The 22,524-nt window shown below is 38.7% G+C and overlaps 1 protein-coding gene across 2 annotated transcripts in view; it reads left to right on the top strand.

Annotated features, from left to right (window-relative positions):
* The first annotated feature begins 404 nt into the window (after positions 1-404).
* LOC130216386 (protein NLRC3-like) overlaps positions 405-22,524 on the top strand; it is a 229,101-nt gene continuing 206,981 nt past the window's right edge. For both annotated transcript variants that reach the window (XR_008835795.1, XM_056448281.1), the window contains exon 1: positions 405-539. The gene's annotated coding sequence lies outside the window, so the exon portion shown is untranslated. The remainder of the gene's footprint in view (positions 540-22,524) is intronic.

Here is a 22,524-nt window from a genome sequence, read left to right as displayed (position 1 = left end):
CAGAGGAGAGGGTACATATTTATCAAATATAAATATAACACACATATTTTTCCAATTTTAGTTATTAACAAGAGTTATTAAATGCACTTTTACTACAGAAAATGCATGTATACAAACAATTTAATGCTAAAATGTTCAAGGAGGAGCATGTAATATTAACTGTTTTAACTGCCTTTCTATTTAAAGACTTAGATATCACTTTCATATACATTTTAATCTCTTTTTCTAGCACCATGAAGAGAGGTTTGCTTTTGGCAAACTTGGATTTGTGTATGTGAAATTTACATAAATGGAGCAGATTGTCCACCAGAATCATCAGTGTTGGTAGAAGAGAATAGGCAGTAACGGCAGGAGGCGCTAGAGCTCTGGTTTAGTTTGAGGTCTGCCGTTAGAAAGGAGAAGGAGATTGAGGTGTTGAGCTTTTTTTATGGTTGCAGAGGAATATCTATGATGGTTGTGCTTCACACTGCTGTCCACTGCTTCGGCGAACTTTGTTTTTTCTCCGAGATTAATCAAACAACAATCTTGATTGATTACAGGTGTGTTTTAACAGCGTCACAAACCGAAATCGCTTCAGACTTCTGGAGACTTACTCTGATGTGAAACGTCGTCTGTACTAGTGTAAATAAATCTGAATACTTGGACTATTACAGCTATTATTGAGTATTATGAATCACTGTTATATGTGTGAACGATGTTTTTAATGTTAAATGTAAGTTACGTACTTAAAAAAGAAAACAGTAGGGGTTCAATCTTCAACTCGCTGGCTGGAGCTGCCGGTGGCGGATCACGTGACCTGTCACTGGCTGGTGGCAGCCGCCAATGTCTAACACTTAGGGATTTATTCTTCATAATGGGACATTTTCAGAATGTTTATCACTAATAGAGTGTCCTCAAATCTAGAAAATATGGAAAGAGTTTCCTTCGGTTGCTTTAAATTTCTCTGAAAATAATCTAAAGGAGCTTTTCATTTAGACATTAGGCACATTCAGTGTTATATAGTTTTGCAATATTTAAATACGGTTGAAAAAATATCATCACAACATACGTCAACAATATCATCCAGTTTCTGAGGAAATTTTTCGAAATGTTTCGATAATTTCCTCTGAAACAGGTTGCATTAGCATCTAGCATCATCAGCAAAAACAAAATGCCTACAACTTAAACTCCTAATGTTTTTATGAAAGAAATGTGAACGATACACAACAATAACGTACACTGTTGTTTATTTTAGTACAGTAAAGTGCATTTTATTGTAGTATAAACTGACAAATTAAAATGTATCCATCACTGTCAGATGTTTCAACTACATATGTATATTTATGTATTATATAAGTATATTAGGAATTGTTGGCCACATTTGAAAAATGTCATCTACCTGCTTACATTAGAGTGTGTTTTGCAATGTTAAAAACATTTTGATTGTTCTTTATTATCTGATGATATTGACAGTAAGTGATTGGCTAGGGAGGTCGTATCAAAAAGCATAGCTCAATAGCTCAGTACATGTTAGATACTAATTGTAGTTTAATTTGTCTCAGTACAGCATTTCTTTTGCACTGTTCTGTCCCAGTTTTCAGGAATCAGTGTTTTAGATTGTCTAACTCAGCATTCATTGTTTGTTCATATTTTTCTTTGCTTTTCCTTCTGGACTGTCATGATCTTCATCTCCGTTACATTGTTGCTGAAGACAATCAGATGATCATCATAACCTGGACATGACAGTGTTGAACATTTTAGCCTCAGTATGTCAGAAGAGCTCAGGAAAGACCAGAGTAACACAGGTAAGACTCTGATTTTAACTTAATTTTCAAACAAAGCTGCAGTTTAAGATTTATCCTGTTTCAGTAGTGAGTGTTGTTTTTCACCATTATGAAACCGAAGCACCTCAGTGTGTCTTTGCTGTGTGTTTTTCATACCTAAGTGTTTTAAATCTTATGCAAATTAAAGTTCTAACCACAAGTGTTTGAGTTTGTGAACATACATAGCAACTATATAAGCTGTTTTTACTCTCTCTTTTTTATAACAGTAAAAATGTTTATTAGGTGTGTACTTTATGATTATTTAGTGTCTTGTCACAGGTTTATCTGTTTACAGTGGAGAAGAAAGCCACATTTAATCTGCATAAAACTCATTTTGTGTGAGTGAAAGATGCTGTTCGAGATTTAATAGGTGCAATACTGTTCAGGAGCATCTGCAGTTCAGAATCATTAAGGGAGATCAGATCATCAGAAAAAGTGAGATGGTCACCATGTAAAGGTTGGTGACTGCAGCAGCAAAGGCTGAAATGTTAATAATAATAATAATAATAATGCATTTTATTTAAGGCGCCTTTCATGACACTCAAGGTCACCGTACAGAACAGCTAGAACAATCAGTTCAAATAAAAACACAATAAAATACAATACAAACTTAAAAAAAAAAATGCAGTCGGGTTAAAGAGAATAAGCTGTTCTAAACAGATGTGTTTTGAGTTTGTATTTAAATTGTGAAAGAGAGTCTAAATTATGGAGATCAGGAGGATGTTAAAAAAGATGTTCATCTTTTTTGTATTACAGAAAGTCCTGGAACAATGTTGTTGGGATCTAGAGAGTGTAAAGTGAACACTAAAGGAGAGAGCAGTTTATGATATAGGTATTGCAGTAGTTGTAGAATCCAGCGGTGAACCGCTAACAAGGTCCCGTTTGTGTCCTTTAGAATGGGTTTGAAAGTCCACATATTGCTGAAGACCAAAGCTGTCCAGACAGGAAATAAATTCCCTTCTAAATGAGTTGCCAGCACTGTCCAGAGTCCACGTGAACATTATATTCAGCCAATAAAATAATATTTGGTAATAAAGTGCACAGTGTTAAGAATTAGGCAAGGCAAACTTTTGACGAGTACTATTTGTAGAATACAGTATATACACAAACATCAGAGAAACACATTTTATTGCAATGATCTCTTAATTGTGGTGATCGAACACGTTAATCCTTTCAGTTGTTGGGAAATGGCCAATGAATCTGGGACTCAGTTTCTTACATGGTTGACAAAGACGGATATTTCGAGTGGACGTCACATGGTTTTCCCAACCAGAGAAAGTAACCGGGGGGACAGCTTGGTGGGACGACTTGAGGCTTCTGAACTGTGGCTAGAGGAGTCTTCCATTCAATGGCACTGATGATTAGCTTGGACGGGATAATCGTCTCAGAATCCTTGGGAGCTTCTTGTGGACTATGAAGATGGCAGAGGGCATCAGCCTTAGTATTCTTCCTACCTGGGAGGTATGAAATGAGAAATTAAATTTTGTGAAGAAGTGGGCCCACCTTGCTTGTTGGGGATTGAGACGGTGGGCCTCTCGTAGTAGCTATTGCAGATTTTTTGTGATCTGTGGAAACCGTGAAGGGATGTTTCGACCCTTCCAACCAGCGCCTCAAGAGTTAGCTTGATAGCCAGGAGCTCTTGATTCCCTACATCATAATTAGCTTCTGCTGGGCTGAACTTACGGGAGAAATAGAAATAAACAGAAACAGACTTCAGGATTATGCAATTTAATCAAGTTGTAATTGATAATATGGAGCATAAACTTTAGCAGAAAATGAATTTGTATTTAGTTATTCTGAGTTTTGTGTATTAACACGAATCACAATATTACATTTAATAATCAATAAATCAGTTATTTAAGTTTCATTTCCTCTAGTCTTTCAGACTGCAGTATTAGTGAAGAAGGTTATAAAGCTCTGGCTTCAGCTCTGAGATCAAACCCTTCACACCTGATAGAGCTGGATCTCAGAGGAAATGATCCTGGACAATCAGGAGTGAAGAAGCTCACTGAGTTACTGCAGGATCCAAACAGTACACTGAAGACACTGAGGTGAGACATGAGGAAAAGAAGCTTGAAAGTCAATCATTTAGAGAGTATTTTTCATTAAAACAACAAGATGGACAATTTGCTGCATCAAAAAAGTCATCAAAATGTCAAGTGGTGCAATATTCAGTACAAAATGAAAAACATAATGGCTCACTGGATGTAAAGTTACTTTTTTTTGTGACGCTTTGATAAAATTATGTAAATGTATTATAGCACAAACTAATTCGTAAGTTGTAGATTATTTCAGATATTTTAGTTAGATATTTTTTAATTATGTATAGACCTTTTTCTTAGAATGCAAAGTTACCCGTTATGCTTTACATGTATGCCTAAGGAGGGTGCTTTGAACTTCCGTTAGGCAGCTTGATGCATATAAACAGTCACATTCGGACAGCTTTAAAATGATTGTTTTAATCTGTTTAACCTGCTTTTAATGTCTTTGAACTAATAAAGCTGTCGATCAGCGCCACCTCCCGGACTGATTATTTAAATAATGCGATCTAATAAGTACGAAAAACAACTTTTGCAGGTCATTTACCATTACCGTCAGACTGCATCTTGTGCAATTTAAATGGAGCCTCGTCATCGCTAAAGTGATCATTTTCTCTCTTTTTTTAAATGTATAGCCAACTCAGACAAATGTAATTCACCAAAATGTTTGACACACACACACGCACACACACACACACACACACACACACACACACACACGTACTGTCCCACTGACACATTTATTGAAAAAAAAGTAGCGTTTGGAAATGACAGAAGAACACACACCATGGTAAATACTACACAATACAAACTAACTAAATGAAACATAACCAGCTGCCAATTAGAATCAACATGCAAATCAGCCAGCAGATTATCAACATACTTTTTATTTTTTCGGTAATTACACGTATGTTACATACGTGTTAAGTTTCATGCCAGTAATATGGTTTGCTCTATAATGCAGTGATCTATTGAGCATGTGATCTGAAGGCAGACACTGAATTGGGAGAACGTTTTTCTCATGCTTGAAACACATCTGACAGAAGTATAACTGCCTTAACACACATAAAACAGGAGTCAGTTCTCAACTACTGTCACTGTTTATTGCATTACAAAACATGCTGAGAAGACAATAATTACCTATTTATGACACCTTCACAAAATCTGAAACAGAGAGCCCTTTGTTTTCATTAATTTACTATTTAAATTAAATTTAAAAAGGTGTAATTAAATTTACTAACTACAGACCTTTTTCTTAGTTGCTGCATGGAGGACACCATAGCAGCCAGCGTCTTCAGGTAGGATGCTTAGAACTTCCATTTAGAGCCTTTACAACTGGTAAATCTTGATCCGAAAATAGTTGTCAATAAGTTTTGAGTGGCTTACGGAGTGTTTTTGTAATACACAACTTTAAATTTAAAAGGTGTGTTTAAAGCTCAGATGCGGATCAAGCGTGAAAGAAAAACGTTCTCCTAATTCAGTGTCTGACTCCTGCTTGATCTTCTCTTCAGGTTTTTGAGTCCTGCTGCAGATAAAGCCTTTCAGTTTGTAACTGTAATTGTGGGTAAAAACCCGTTACTCCTGAAAGAACTGAATCTGAGTGATTGTGAACTAGGAGACACACGAGTGAATCAACTCTCTGCTCTACTGCAGGATAAACACTGTACACTCAACACACTCGTGTGAGTATCTTACATCAGTAAACGTGTTGCTTGTCTGCAGCTAGCTCTCTGCAGCTCTCACATGGTCACCACTGAAGCTAAGCAGGGTTGAGCCTGATTATTACCAGAATGGGAGACCACATGTGAAAGCTAGGTTACTGCTGGAAGAGGTGTAAATGAGGCCAGCAGGGGGAGCTCAACCTGCCGTCTGTGTGGGTCCTAATACCCTAATATAGTGATGGGGACTCTATACTATCAGTAAAGTCCATTTTTCAGAGTTTAAGTTCAGTTCAGTGTGGTTTAATTTTCACTACCGAAAGTCCAATTTCATTCAAACTGTTTCACATTTTTAATTTTTGCAGAATATTGCATATGTTTCACATGTCTTTTCTCTTTTAGTCTGAGTTACTGCAGTATTACAGAGGAACAGTGTGTGATCCTGACTTCTGCTCTGAAATCAAACCCATCACACCTGAGAGAACTAAACCTCAGAGGGAATAAACTAGGAGACTCTGGAGTGAAAAACCTCAGTGATTTACTGATGAAGCCACAATTCAAGCTGGAGAAACTACAGTTAGTATCATTGCTGTAGTATCATTAGTATCATACTGTACAGCAGATATTGTGGGTTTAATAAAGTTAATTATGGCGTTATTTAATAAACTAATATACAGGAAGAGCTTTCAACTAAAGCATTTAAAACTTTTTTCAATTATCTTGTCTGCTGAAATTTGACAAACCTGATTAATTTGACACATTTTTACTTTTTTTAACCACTGTTATAAATGATCCTGCATCTTATCTCACACTGACAAAAGCTAAGAAAATAAGCAATTTACAGTAATCTGAGTCTTTGTATTTTCTCTTTCTGTCTTTAGTCTGCGTTATTGCAATATTACAGAGGAACTGTGTAAGCTCCTGACTTCAGCTCTGAAATCAAACCCATCACATCTGAGAGAACTGGACATCAGTGAGAATCAAATAAGAAACACAGGAGTGAATCTCTTATGTGACGTACTGAAGTATTCACACTGTAAACTGGAGACACTGAGGTGAGACATTCACAATACAAAAAAGAAAAGGTTTTTATATTTGAAAGAAACAAAATTTTATTTGTAAATATAGGTTATTTGTATGTATATTAAATTAATAAGTTAATTTGTCTCACTTCAATGTAGGTTAAGCAGCTGTTCTCTGACAGATGAAGGTTGTTCTGCTGTGACTTCAGCTCTGAACTCAAACCCATCACACCTGAGAGAACTGAACCTCAGTGGGAATAATCTAGGAGACTCTGGAGTAAAAAACCTCAGTGATTTACTGATGAAGCCACAATTCAAGCTGGAAATATTAGAGTTAGTATCATTGTACTGTACAGCAGATATTGTCAGATTAAAGATTTTTATTATATTGTGTAATGGACTGATATATCATGTGTATCAGTAGAAAGATCTTTCAACTCTGAAGTTTTATGAGCTTTGTGACAATAAAACATATTTCATCTGCTGAAATCTGATAAACCTTTGCAGTACAATATCCGAGATTTTATAACTATATATATTATGTTTTCAACCCATTCAATAATTGATTTTTATATCTTTAAAAACAATAGGATTGTTTCCTTTTGTCTTTTAGTGAAAATGCTCATAACTATTTTCCTAAGTCCTTAATATGTTCATCTTTATGCTCGTACACATTTACTTTACATTTCGGTTGTTTTGTGATGTATTAATGACTGTTCAGCCATTATTCATGATGTGTTTACTTTGTGTTTTTAGAATAATGAATTATAATGAAGGTCTTTCCTCTTTCTGTCTTCAGTCTGTATAATTGCAGCATATCAGAGGAACAGTGTGTGATCCTGACTTCAGCTCTGAAATCAAACCCATCACACCTGAGAGAACTGAACCTCAGTGAGAATCAAATAAGAAACACGGGACTGAATCTCTTATGTGACGTACTGAAGGATTCACACTGTAAACTGGAGGCACTGAGGTGAGAAGCATTCCCATAATATAATCACAATCAATAAAAAATCTTCAACATTTGAAATTAAGACCCTTCATACACAGTGTTTTTGCTTTCACATTATATGTTTCAGCAAAGTTTTTTAAATATTTTTTTATCTGCTGAAAAAAACATGTCTGATCATAAGGAGAGAATTCTGAAGCTAAGGAGAAATATCTCTGTGACCTTTTGAATAAAGCCCTTTGGAAAATGTTCTGATTTTTGTTCCTCTGGTTGTTTTATTTGCTTTTGACAATTATGTAAATTATTTTTTATCTTCAATCTTGTTTTCTGCTCTCTCTCTCTTTCTGCCAATGTAGGTTAAGCAGTTGTAGGATGATGGATGAAGGTTATTCTGCTGTGACTTCAGCTCTGAACTCAAACCCATCCCACCTGAGAGAACTGAACCTAAGCTGGGATGAATTGGGAGACTCTGGAGTGAAAAACCTCAGTGATTTACTGATGAACCAACAAAGCAAGCTGGAGAAACTAAAGTTAGTATCATTATACCTTACAGATGTTACTGTGAGTTAAAATTTTAAAGTTTAAAGTCTGCTAGACACGAGTTAAAATGTTTAATTGCATCTTCTGGCCATCAGTCACAATTAAAAATCCAACAAGTCTGTAAATTATTGTAAAAGATTATTGTTCTACTGAAACATGATGAGATTTGCAGCTTTTGGTAAAATAAATGAACGAGAGAAAGGAATTAGCTAAAAAGATGTCTAATACATGTCCATTTATACAGATGCTACTGCTTGATACTCAAGTTGGTGTTTGTTTTTCAGAGTAGATCTTGTGTCTTTCTGTCTGATGGTGTTTTAATTAATTCACACAAACAATATTCATGTCTCATAAGTGAGAAAAACAATGAGAGTAAACGCATCACTAATTGAGGCAAAGGTGAGGTTAACCTAATGCTACTGAACTCAAGCTGGTTGGTTCAGACAGTGTTTCACTAACACTAACCTTCTGCCTATGATTGGATAGAAAAGAGTAATAGCATATTATTATAAATGGATGAACTTTAAAATCATTTAGCCTCACAATTAACATATTAATGCTGAAATTAAATTAAATCTACAAATAAAAGCCATGCATATGAGCTGTGATCCTCTAGATGTTTGTTTATAAAATGTTAAATGTACTTTTACTGCTATACACAAATCGAAAACGGTCTGAAACACAACCCGAACTTTGGTTTTATGAAACTAATCATAATTTTCTCAAATCTGTATTAAAACTGAAGTAGATGATGCTGGATGATTCTCCTCAAAGCTGGTCTTTTTGGTACAGGGATAATGATAGAACTGTATAGCTGGGTTAGCTGTATGTGTGTTAAAAGGTTTAAATGGGACACCAGACTTCTGTCAGAACTTCACTGCAAGATTTCAATAAACACCCAGAAATACTGTCTGTCCCTGAAGCCCTGCTGGGACAGACACGTGAAAACTGTTGTGAATTGAAGAAGAGATAGACCAGAAGTATTGAGAAGAGATAGACCAGAAGTATTGATCGGGAATATTCAAGGCAGAATCCTTTAATGAGAACTCGCCTTCGCTGTGGCATTCATTGAAAGATCTGAACTACTGCAGCTGGCGCTCAGTTAAATACACAATTTAGGGGGCAGTGCTTATTGGTAGAAACAAACTGCCATGACAAGTTTAGTTGAAAAATCTTGTTTCTGGGTTTTGCCTGAAAGTATCACTCGGCCATTTGTTGAAAAAAGACACTTTGGAGACATGATACTGTATTTCACACATAGGCAGTCAGACCTGATCCCTCAGAATGCATTTTACAATGTAAAAACTAAATTTATACTAGATTATTGATTACTGAAGACTCTTTCCGTCTTCGGTCTGTCTCGTTGCAGATTTACAGAGGAGCAGTGTGTGATCCTTACTTCAGCTCTGAAATCAAACCCATCGCTCCTGAGAGAACTGACCCTCAGCTGGAATAATATAGGAGACTCTGCAGTGAAAAACCTCAGTGATGTACTGATGGAGACAGAATTCAAGCTGGAGAAACTAAAGTTAGTATCATTATACTGTACAGTAGATAGATTAAAGATTAAAAACTATTTTAAGACAAGAAAAATCAACTCATCTTGTATAGCAGTGCAGCTGCTGTTTCTCCATCTGAAGAATGATTAAACAATACTGATAGTTATCAGAAACGATAGTAATTGAAGCTTTGTGGTAAACAAAACAATTTCACATACTGAAACAAGTCAAATGAGAACAGACTGAAAAACAGATTAAACTGACAGTTACAGCACATTTATACTGATCACATTGTGCTTTTCACTAAATCTCATATTAAGCTTAATGTTTAGTTATGTTTTATAAAAATGAACTTCACATGAATCTCACTCACTGTCTTTTCTCTTTCTGTTTCAGTCTGAGTTATTGCAGACTTACAGAGGAACAGTGTGTGATCCTGACTTCAGCTCTGAAATCAAACCCATCACACTTGAGAGAGCTGAACTTCAATAAGACTAAACTAGGAGACTCTGCAGTGAAAAACCTCAGTGATTTACTGATGAAGCCAAAATTCAAGCTGAAGAAACTACAGTTAGTATCATTACACTGTACAGCACATGCTGTGGGTTTAATAAAGTTTTTATGGTGTTATTTAATGGGCAGATATACAGTAAGAAAAGCCTTTAAAGTAAAGCATTTGAAACTATTCAATTGTCTGATCTGCTGAAATTTGACCAACATGACAAATCTTATGTGTGGTTCTTGCTTTTTTGAGCACTATTATAATAAGCCATGCATCTTATCAGAGATTGATAATATTTAAGTGGATTTTACAGTAATTTCTCGTCTTCACAGTCTTTTCTCTTTCTGTCTTCAGTCTGTGTAATTGCAGTATTACAGAGGAACAGTGTGAGATCCTGACTTCAGCTCTGAAATCAAACCCATCACACCTGAGAGAGCTAAACTTCAGTGGGAATCTAATTAAAAACAACGGACTGAATCTCTTATGTGACGTACTGAAGGATTCACACTGTAAACTGGAGACACTGAGGTGAGAAACAGTCACATACTTACGCAGTGCGAAACCCCCCGTCATCGATCCATCTTGCAGTGTAAACACAGCAGTCATGGAATGCTACCCCAGATAGTCATGCCACGTGAAAACATCTGTGACGCGAATACTTTGAAAATCGTGCAGTCTGAACTCAGAATTAACTGCCAGCGCCTTGCCAAATGTGTTCAGTAGCTCTAATACATAAAATATGTTAGCTGAGCAGAGTTCTGTGAAAAATTTAAGTTAATGTAGCATTTTGTTAGTGTAGTGTAAAGGCAGTGTAGTTCAGATCCTCAGCAGTGATGTCAATGCTTAATTCTTCAAGGATCTTAACCCAATAATTCTGAATGTAGAAAAAAAAGTGTGTACTACTGGTGGTTTGTCAAGCCCACTCACCTGTGTGGAGCACACTTGTGTATCATAATGTTATGTTATGCATTATGTGTATACTTTACTGAACAGATAGGTCTTTAATCTAGTATTGAACTGAGAAAGTGTGTCTGAGCCTCTGACATTATCAGGAAGGTACAGTATAGGAGCCATAAATGAGAAGGCTCGACCTCCTTTAGTAGACTTTGCTATTTTAGGTACTACCAGAAGCCCTGAGTTTTGAGATCTTAAGGAATGGGTTGGATTGTAGCGAGACAGAAGGTTGGTAATATAAACAGGAGCTAGATTATTACCTAAAGCTTTATAGGTAAAAAGCAATATTTTATAATCAATACAGAACTTAACTGGCAGCCAGTGTAAGGAGGATAAACTTGGGGTGATGTGATCATATTTTCTAGACCTGGTAGGAACTCTGGCAGCTGCATTTTGCACTAACTGAAGTTTGTTAATAGAGGATGCTGGGCAACCAACGAACAGAGCATTACAATAATCCAGCCTAGAGGTCATAAAAGCATGAACTAGCTTTTCTGCATCTGAGATGGATAGCATACTTATATATGTATTTTTTTTCTTGGTGAATTATATTCAAAATAATGAAGTATAACAAATTACAATGAAGGTGGAATAAATGCTTCCACAGCCAAATTAAGGCCAGAACAATAGTTTAGTCTAGTTCTATAAATAGTTCACGTTGCTTCATGAGTGAAATAAAATGCAGCTAGACATATAATAAAAACACCAGCAAGGACAGAACTCAATCTGCTGTTGTTTAATATAGTGTTTTTACATTGCTTGTTTGGGTTTAAATAATATAATATAAAATGGCTTTTATAAGTCTCCCATTTAACAAGTTTTATCCAGAAAATCCCTCCTAAATGTCGAACCAAAACACTTCATATTCAGTGTCTCACAGTGAGGTATATTTATATATCTCATATTTGTACAGAATTCTTCATAATTATTAAACAATAATTAATACATTGTACATAGATTAATAAATCAGGCGGTGTAAAAGTTCAATAATTCTGATGGTCTTGATGATCATGAACTAAAGCAGAAGCTGAAACTCTTGATCATCATTTCACAATCATCATCACTCATTTCTGTCTTTCTCTGTTTTTTTTTTTGTCTTTTTTTTAGCCTCTGGAACTGTGGCATCACAGATGTTTCTTCTTTAACTCAGTGTTTAATGAACACGAAAGCTCTGCAGTTTCTAAAAAAGCTTGATCTGAGTAACAATCCCATTGAAGACTCAAAGCAGAAGCTCATTGATGTGATACGATACTCAAGCTGTAAACTGATGTGAGTAAACAATACTGATATTAAAGATCTTCCTCTGATGTGAACAAATCTTTCAGATGAGTCTGAGAGGAAATGATCAAATGATCATCAAGCTTTATTTGATGAGCACAAAGTGTGCAGTGTCTGCAATAGTTGAAGAGAAAGGAGGAAAAAGCAGAGGAGCTGCGAGTCAGAGCTTTATCCAGCAGCAGCTGCTTTATTAATGGCTTCAGCAGTGAATCATTACAGTCTGAAATAGTCTTGGACAGACTGTAGAAAACACTGGTCAAATCAGTGCAGATTCAGCTTCAGCAGCACATCAGCAATGACTCTCGCTCTTCTGGACTCTCTTTAGATCTTATGAGCTCTGCTGTTCCACATATGAGCTTTAGAATGTGCAGAATTTAGAATCAAACTGACAGAATTTCAAACCAAAACTCCAAATCAGACACTTTTTTTAATTAAAGATTGATGTGTTGCCATGGGAACTAAAATGGAATACAGTGTAAAGTTCTAAAGCTGTTTAAAACTCACTCGATGGAGACATTAGAGATATATTCAAAACCTCTGGAAAAAAAACAACTTCTAAACTGAAGTGAAACAAATACTGTTTTTTAGATAGCAATGTAAAACTATAGAACATCAGTAATGTATTTATTGTAAAAGGTTTTTGCAGAAATCATATAAATGTAGTGACTAATTTCCACTTTGTTCCTCTGAAGACTGATTGTTTATTCCTCTGGTTCTGTTTTTCAGACTTTAAAAGCTTCTGGATCGTCAGTGAAGAATCCCTTTCTCAGTCTCAGCTTTTGATAGCAGAATTTAGAGTTTCAGAACAGAGGTAATGTATTGTAGTGCTGCTGTGGAGATGTCTGGACCCAGAGCTGCTCTCTGAGAAAACAAAGACTTTTCTGGAAATGAACATTTGAACTTTATATGGAAACATTACGTTCCTCCTCCGAGACGCAGTGAGATTGAGTAGATCAGACTCTTCTTCTTCATCTTCTGTGTTTCTGCTCTCCTTCAGTCTAAACTCTCTCCACATGCTCAGATCAAACTCAACACAAATATACATCACCTTTAACCTGGACTGTACAGTATGTTACTAAACATGTTTGGCATAATTTGAAATGTCTAACTTCAATTCAGTTCAATTCAAGTTGACTTTTGTAGCACTTTTCACTATATCATTCCAAAGCTGTTTTATAATTAGTGAGCATTATTACAATACATTCATAATCTAAAACTGTAAGGAGTTGTGAAAAGGTGGACTCTACAACTACCAATCCTATACACAATACATTTTAATGTACAGTATAACTGCAGATTAACTTTTTTAAAGCAGTTAAGTTCATGTACAGTACAGTATATACTTTAATTAAATGGTCTGATCATTACAATAGGTAAAAGTATTTTTTTATATTGATCAATATTTTGTGCAGTTATTGGCATCATCTCTTCACAGGTGTAGCTGTTGTTCATAAAATTTGTGAGAGATTCTAAATGGATTAAATATTTAGTAATAAGAAAATCCCAAGGATATGAACAATTTAGAAATGCTTAATTATTGAAAGAAAATTCACATTGCAAGATGTAATCTCCAACTTTTTTTCAACATGAAAACTTGCATAGACTAAATCAAACAAAACATGCTTCCAGGACTGCTTTACATAATTCAGTCTTTGCCTGTTTCCCTAGCTAAAAAAATTATTTTCTAAATTGGAATAAGCTGATGATGTCCAGATGTAAATGGCAAGGCAAGAAACCAAGGGTAACATTTAAAACCCTGCAACTGAGTAAGGAAGAAAGAGGGGTGGCCCTTCTATGCTTGCAAAAATATTTATGGGCAGAACAAATGAGATGGAAAGTCTATTGGTGCAATCCAGAATACCAAGCAAGATGGAAGGACATAGAGATTATTTGGCACAATGAATTTCATGTTCAAGCAATCGTTGTAGACCAAAACCTAATAAAAAAAGATAATCAATGGATCAAGATAACCTTAAAAAGTTGGTCTGAGATTATTAAGGTTTATAATCTAACTGACTCTATAATGGTTTTGAAACGAGCTTCATCAGACTTCAAATGGTAAATATATGTAAATTACAGTGGGCAACGCCCTGTTCTTCATATTCGAGAGAATTTTGCTGGAGAAATATTCGTTTTTTTCTGACTAATTTTAAAAATGATCTTAAATACTTTAATCTATTTTTAGCTTTGAGATACTTTGAGTAAGCTGTCAATTAATTTCTTGCAATGGAAAAACAAATGAAGAGTTCAGATGCAAAAACCTCTAAGTGCCGTCTGAAATTTCCATCGAAAATCAACATTTACTCCTTTATTTATGTTGAGATATTTAACTTTAAAGATTAGGAAAATGACTTATTCTTTGCCATAAATATGATATTACTGAACATACGCACAAGAGCCTTATTAAAAATGCTCATTTCAAATGGCATTTAGAGATTTTTGCATCTAAACTCTTCAAAAATATGTATATAGTCATCCTTGCTTCAAGTAAAAAAGCTGTTTCTTGATGCTGGTTAAAACCCAATCCACCACAAATATATTCATTATGGAGAAATGTGTACATAACCAAAAAGTTAAGTTTTTTGACATTTGGTCTAAATGGATCGAGTACATTACTTCTCTTGAACCTAATGTCTTTTGACTTTAGAACGTTAAGATTTATTTTTACAGGTGAATATACACCTTTCTTCTGTAAATGCAAAGGGACATGTTGTTCTGTTACTGTCATGAAGAAATTTGTGTTTCCTCTTTTAGCCCCGAGTAGGGAATTTAAACTGGAAAAGCAGGAAAAGTGACAAATGTCTACTGATGTTGTGAATTGTGTCTCTTTGCAAAAAAAAAAGAAAGAAAAAAAAGTAAGTAAATTATATTTATATGGAAAAATTAATAGGACTTGCATGTGTTATGAAGCGGACAGGAGACAGAGGTAAGGAAACGTTAGGGTGTTTATTGAATGACAACAAGGAGCACATGAAGGATAGCCAGGAGGATCAGGAATGATGTTGGGGTCTTTTCCTCCGTGGCTGGGTAACAGGAATACACGAGGATGGACAGCACACACCAGATACAGCTGACAGAGGATGACACAGACTTGGAAGGACTGGAAGACAGGACGATTCGGGAGGACCAGGAAGACTAGGAGGAATACAAAGAGAACAGGTAAGTAAATCGTTTGTTTAGCTGAGGATGACTACGCTGAGTGGTCGCTCAGTTGTCCGCTTTCGTCGAGACGAGCCCGGACAATGAGCGACTGGAGTGCTGTGCTTTTATCTGGTGCTCGTGAATGTGATGCAGCTGTGTGCTCATTAGAAGTCAGGTGATGGTGATCTTCGTGAGTGGGGGTCGTGAGAGCCTGACCAATCCATGACAGTACCCCCCTCCCCAGGGCCCGCTCCTGAGGGCCGACACCTCCGACGCCGTGGTGGTCTCCCTCTGCCTCTAGGCGCTGGGAACTCAGGGTGGCTCTCATGAAACTCCACCATGAGACTAGGATCGAGAATATCAGCTCTGGGAACCCATGTCCTTTCTTCGGGGCCGTACCCTTCCCAGTCCACCAGGTACTCCAACTGGCCACCACGACGTCGGGAACGCAAGATCTCCTTCACTGCGTAGACGGCTCCTTCTTCTAGGAGCAGTGGAGGAGGGGGTTCCTCTTCGTGGTCAGGCTCTGTGGAGGGAAGAACAGGATCGTGATAGGGTTTCAGGAGTGATACGTGGAATGTAGGGTGAATACGGTAGTGAGAGGGTAATTGTAGTTTGTAGGTGACGGGGTTAACCTGTTCCACGATGGTGAAGGGACCAACAAATCGGGGACTTAACTTGCGAGAGGGCAGTCGCATGCGTATGTCCCGGGTGGATAGCCACACCTTTTGTCCGGGTGTGTATCTGGGTTCTTCAGACCTTCTTCTATCGGCGGTTACCTTGCTTCGACGGACTGCCCTCTGCAGATGTTGATGAGCCTCGTCCCAGACTCTCTCGCTCTCCCGGAACCAGTGATCCACTGCGGGGACATCAGATGGTTCGCCATCCCAGGGAAAGAGCGGTGGTTGGAAGCCCAGGACGCACTGGAATGGCGTGAGTCCGGTGGAGGGTTGCCGCAGTGAATTTTGGGCATATTCTGCCCAGCCCAAATACTGGCTCCAGGAGCTCTGGTGACCACTGCAGAAGGTCCTCAGGAACCGTCCCACCTCCTGAATCTTCCTCTCTGTCTGCCCGTTGGTTTGGGGATGATATCCAGAAGAGAGGCTGACGGCCACACCTAGGAGCTTGAAGAAGGCTTTCCATAGACGTGAGATGAACTGTGGACCTCTGTCCGACACAATATCTTCTGGAATACCAAATGACCTGAAGACTTGATTAAAGATATTGTCGGCTGTTTCAAAGGCTGTGGGAAGACCTTTCAGAGGGATTAGTTTGACAAACTTTGAGAATCTATCTACTATGACTAGAATACAGGTATTACCTTCTGACGAAGGGAGATCAGTGATAAAGTCCACTCCTAGGTGTGACCAGGGACGGTTCGGAATCGGCAAGGGATGGAGCTTTCCAGCGGGTAGATGACGTGGGCTCTTGGATTGGGCACAGTCCTTACAGCCCTGAACATATTGCCTCACATCCCTTGCCATGTTTGGCCACCAGAATCGTTGGGATACTAGCGAGAGAGTATTGTTGATCCCTGGATGTCCAGTGCCTAGCGAGGTATGTAAGGAGTGGATCAGATCTACCCGGTGTTCAGGTGGTATGAACTGCCGATGAGGAGGGCATCCCGGCGGAGCAGGGGCTTCCGGAGTGGCAACGACTGGAGGAGCGTTCCAGGTGATCGGACAAATGGAGATGTGTTCGGGAAGAATCTTCGTTGGGAGTTCTTCATGATCGTGATGCTCGTGTAAACGAGAGAGAGCGTCTGCTCTTAGATTCTTGGGTCCTGGACGATAGGAAATGGAGAAATCAAAACGTGAGAAGAAAAGTGACCATCTGGCTTGACGTGGACATAGTCTCTTGGCCTCTTTGATATATTGGAGGTTTTTGTGATCTGTGATCACCTGGAACGGATGTTTGGCTCCCTCCAACCAGTGACGCCACTCCTCCAAGGCTAGCTTGATTGCTAGCAGCTCCCTGTCTCCTATGCTGTAATTCTGCTCCGCCGGGCTCAACTTCCGAGAGAAATAGGCACAGGGATGCAGTCGGGGCGGTGTATCATGATGTTGAGATAATACTGCCCCGACGCCGGTGGTGGATGCGTCCACTTCCACCACGAAAGGAAGATTTGGGTCAGGATGAGTCAGGAGTGGGGCCCTTGTGAACTCCTTCTTAAGAAGGCGGAAGGCTGCGGCTGCTTCTTTGGTCCACTCCAGTCCTTTGGGTTTACCCTTGAGGAGATTAGTGAGAGGTGATGTAATCCTGCTGTAGTCCTTGATAAACCGTCTATAAAAGTTAGCAAACCCAAGAAACCTCTGGAGCTCCTTAATGGAAGTGGGTTCTGACCAGGATAGAACAGCCTCAATTTTCTTCCCATCCATACGTATACCGGTTTGATCAATGATGTATCCCAAGAAATGAATCGACTTCTGGTGGAATGAGCATTTCTCCGCTTTGAGGTAGAGGTGATGTTCTCTCAATGTGTGTAGGACCTCCGCAACGTGTTGGCGATGTTCGGCCTCACTCCGGGAGTAAATGAGGATGTCATCTATGTACACTATTACAAAGTGGTGAAGAAACTCCCGGAGGACTTCATGAATGAAGTTTTGGAATACGGAGGGGGCGTTGACCAGACCGTAAGGCATGACCTCATATTCATAGTGGCCAGTAGGGGTCACGAATGCTGTCTTCCATTGGTCCCCCTCACGTATTCTTATCAGATTATACGCGCTGCGGAGGTCCAATTTAGTGAAGACTTTAGCTTCTCGGAGCTGTTCCAAAGCGGCTGGTACCAGAGGAAGGGGATATCGGTATTTTACTGTACCGTTATTTAGGACCCTGTAGTCGATGCATGGACGCAGCCCTCCGTCCTTCTTGGCCACAAAGAAGAAGCTTGAGGCGGCTGGTGATTTTGAGTGACGTATGTACCCCTGACTCAGAGCCTCCCTTATGTAATCTTCCATTGCCTGATTCTCTGGAAGCGAGAGCGGGTAGATCCTACCTCTTGGCAACTGGGCATCTGGAACTAGGTCGATCGCGCAGTCCCATGGCCGATGCGGCGGTAGCTGGGAAGCTCTCTTGGGGCAGAAGACATCATGAAAGGAGCTGTACTCCTTAGGAATGTGGATAGACTGCTTCTCAGGAGGGCTCTCGACCGATGTTGCAAACAAAGAAATGGGGTTCCGACCTTGAAGAGGGAGATTTGGAAAACAGGTAGGTGTACATCCAGATCCCCATTTCTTTATCTCTCCTGTGCCCCAAGAGATGATGGGATCGTGCTTCACCAGCCACGGGCGCCCTAGAATGATGTCCATATTTGCACCCTCCAGAACCAGAAATTGAATCCTCTCTTGATGTAACAGCCCCACTTGAAGAAGGATGTCTTCGCATTGTCGATGGATACGGGTCGAAGATCGAGTGCACTGGGTTATCGGTTGTATCTGGTATATATGCGAGGACGCCTCAGTACGGAGGTGGAGTTGACGACAGAGGGATTGGGAGATGAAGTTCCCTGCTGACCCGGAGTCGATGAGGGCTGTGACAAGGAGAGAAATAGAGGCAGTAGTTATTTGTACGGTGGTAGTAAGTGGTTTACATTGTTCAATATTCGTACTGAATACACTCACTGAAGTCCGAATGGGACGAAGGGGACACTCCATACGGGTGTGTCCACTGACACCGCAGTATAGACACAGACCCCGGGTCAGCCTCCTCTGTCGTTCCGCTGATGTCAGTCTTCCAGACTCTATTATCATGGGTTCTGGTTCTGGAGAGGCTGTTGACTCAGGCGATTGGAGGAGTGCAGACGAGGGGGTGATGGTGTCCTGTTGATAGGAACGGAGACGATCGGAACATCGGAGAGAATGTTGGATGAATCTCTCCAGACCCATTGTATCATCTAATGTGGCCAGCTGGATTCGGAGAGTGGGTTCCAAGCCGAGCCGGTACGTGGTCAACAACGATCTCTCATTCCATCCACTTGCAGCTGCTAGAGTGCGAAACCGGAGAGCATATTCCTGTGTAGATAGAGTACCTTGCTTTAGATGATACAGCTGCTCTCCAGCGGCTACTTCCCCATCAGAACGTCCAAACACCTCTTTGAAATACTCCGTGAAGGTAGTGATGGAATTCATGACCGGCCCGGCTTGGTTCCAGATCGTCTCAGCCCATTTAAGTGCAGGTCCAGAGAGTAGTGATACGATGTAGGCGATCTTTGACTTATCTGTGGGATATAGAGAAGGTTGCATTTCGAATATGAGGGAACATTGTAACAGAAAACCATTGCACTCCCCCGCTCCGCCTGAGTAGGGCGCTGGTCGGGCCATGGGACTGGAAGGAAGGGCCGAAGAAGAAACCGTGGAGGCGGAAGTGCTCGGTGCTGGTGGTGCGTTGGAAAGTGGAGCTGGTGGCTGTAGAATCCGCTTCAACTGGTCCACCAGCTCTTGAAAGTGATCGAGGGTGCTCATGTTGTCGTCGTTATGGGTCCGGGCTTCTGTTATGAAGCGGACAGGAGACAGAGGTAAGGAAACGTTAGGGTGTTTATTGAATGACAACAAGGAGCACATGAAGGATAGCCAGGAGGATCAGGAATGATGTTGGGGTCTTTTCCTCCGTGGCTGGGTAACAGGAATACACGAGGATGGACAGCACACACCAGATACAGCTGACAGAGGATGACACAGACTTGGAAGGACTGGAAGACAGGACGATTCGGGAGGACCAGGAAGACTAGGAGGAATACAAAGAGAACAGGTAAGTAAATCGTTTGTTTAGCTGAGGATGACTACGCTGAGTGGTCGCTCAGTTGTCCGCTTTCGTCGAGACGAGCCCGGACAATGAGCGACTGGAGTGCTGTGCTTTTATCTGGTGCTCGTGAATGTGATGCAGCTGTGTGCTCATTAGAAGTCAGGTGATGGTGATCTTCGTGAGTGGGGGTCGTGAGAGCCTGACCAATCCATGACAGCATGATGAGATGGTCAGGAGCTCAAAGTTATGGGATGCATTGTTTATATGCTTTACTGAAAAGATATGCATTTAATCTAGACTATTCCTTTTATCAGAAAAGCTATTCGACAGTTTAGGAGTCAGACGCTCACCCTCATTTAGTGGACTTTGCAATTCTTGATATTAGCTGAAGCCCATAGATTTGAGATGTTAAATAAAGGCTTTGATTGTAGCAAGATTGAAGACTGCTTGGATAAACTGAAGCTAAACAATTCAGTGCTTTGTAGGTAATAAACAATATGTTGTAATCTCCATCACAGAACTTAAAAGGCAGCCAGTGTAAGGAAGATAAAACTGCGGTGATATGATATTTTCTTGAGCTGGTAAGAACTCTGCTTTGCAGAAAAATAAGCTTTTTTAGATGATGCAGAACAGCAGTGAGCAGAAAATTACAGTAATCCAGTCTAGAGCTCATCAAAACATCAACTATTCATCATCTTATAGAGACAGCATGTTTTATTTAGATGAAAGGAGTTTGTTTTTGTGACATGAGATGATTTTCAAAAGGTAATTTGTCTAATCTAACACCCAGGTATTTGACTGAAGTCAATACACACTAATACTAACATTTGAGAACCAATTCATCTAATAGATGATGTTGAGTCTGATGTTTCTACACATCTGTGAGAAATATAGTGAAGGCTCCTGAATGAAAAGATTAGAGAAGAATATCTGGAGCTTCTGGCTGTCACTGATTTAGCAAGTTGTAATATAGTTTTTAAATCAACTGTTCTTTATACATGAGCAAACACTGCTTTAACTCTTTGACAGTTCCACACGTTGATTGTTATTTCTGTGCATATATTTGCGGGATTTACAATGTACAGAATTTAGAATGTTTTTAAATTTTGAATCGGCAGCTGTTTGATGTGTCACCATGGAAACTAAAATGGAATACTTACTTTAAAGTTACTTTAAAAATCACTTCAAGGAGACAGTTGAGCTATTCTAAACTTACCAGTCAAAATAAAAAAAGCTTATTTTAGAGAAGACTATAAAGACTTTGTTGTTGGTTTCCGCTGGGTGTTACTTTACAGTTTTGAAAAAAAAGAACACTCATATTTTAATTGAGCAGCAGCCTGGTCGGTCTCTTCGGTCATCTAACCAGAGACTGTTATTCATACCTAAGTCGAGGCTGAAATGCAGAGGTGACCGTGCTTTCGCAGTAGCTGGTCCTAGGCTGTGGAATGCTCTGCCCCTCTGTATCAGATCTGTTTCATCCCTGTCTGTTTTTAAATCTAGGTTAAAATGTTATCTCTTTGATTTGGCATTTTATCAGTGAAAAGTGTCTGTTTTAGCAAAAATTTTATAATTTTATGTATACATTTGTTTTTTTATCTGTTTAATTGGTACTGTGCAGCACATTGGTGAACCTCTGGTTGTATTAAATAGTACTATAGAAATAAAATTGACAAATTTACTTATTTGAGTAAATTTACAAATAAATTTAAATGATCTGTTTTGTTTTAATAATACAATATTAATAATAATTTACTGACTTTTAATCTATGCAGCGAACGTTTTCCAAATAGCTTTGAAAAATACTTTACTACAGTTTTAGTATTTTTTTGAAAAATACTACAGTTTTATTTAAAAACATTTGAAACACGTTTCTGTAGGTTACATTTACACTTTACTTTTGCTTCTTTCATGTTGCTTCATGTGTGAAATAATATTTAGCTAAACAAATAATTTATATACAGTACCAGCCAGGACAGACAGAGGCTTCTTTGCAGATTAACTTCTGCTGAAACGGCATTAATTGTTCTTATTTTATTTATTTTGGTTTTAATATACTGCATTTGCGTTCTTAAATATAATATATTTGATTGTTTGGCCTTAAATTTAATATGAGCTGATATAACCTTCGCAGTTTATTTAGTTTTTAGACCGTTAAATTGGCTCCCTTTAATTTGAACAATTTTTAAATAGGCTCAAGTTTAATTTTCAAAGGTTGCAGTTTTTAGTTAATGTCCTCCATAAAATGTTCTGAGAATCTGCATTTAAATCTGATGTATATATTTTATGTTTATTATTATTATTATGGTGGCTTGAAAAGCCAGCATATTGTTATCTATCTTAAACTTATTATTATTCTTCTTCTTCTTCTGAGACTAATTTCTAAGTGTATCTCCTCCT

The sequence above is a fragment of the Danio aesculapii genome, chromosome 22 (assembly GCF_903798145.1).
Source record: "Danio aesculapii chromosome 22, fDanAes4.1, whole genome shotgun sequence".
NCBI classification, from domain to species: domain Eukaryota; kingdom Metazoa; phylum Chordata; class Actinopteri; order Cypriniformes; family Danionidae; genus Danio; species Danio aesculapii.
This window is presented reverse-complemented; position numbering and strand designations above follow the sequence as displayed.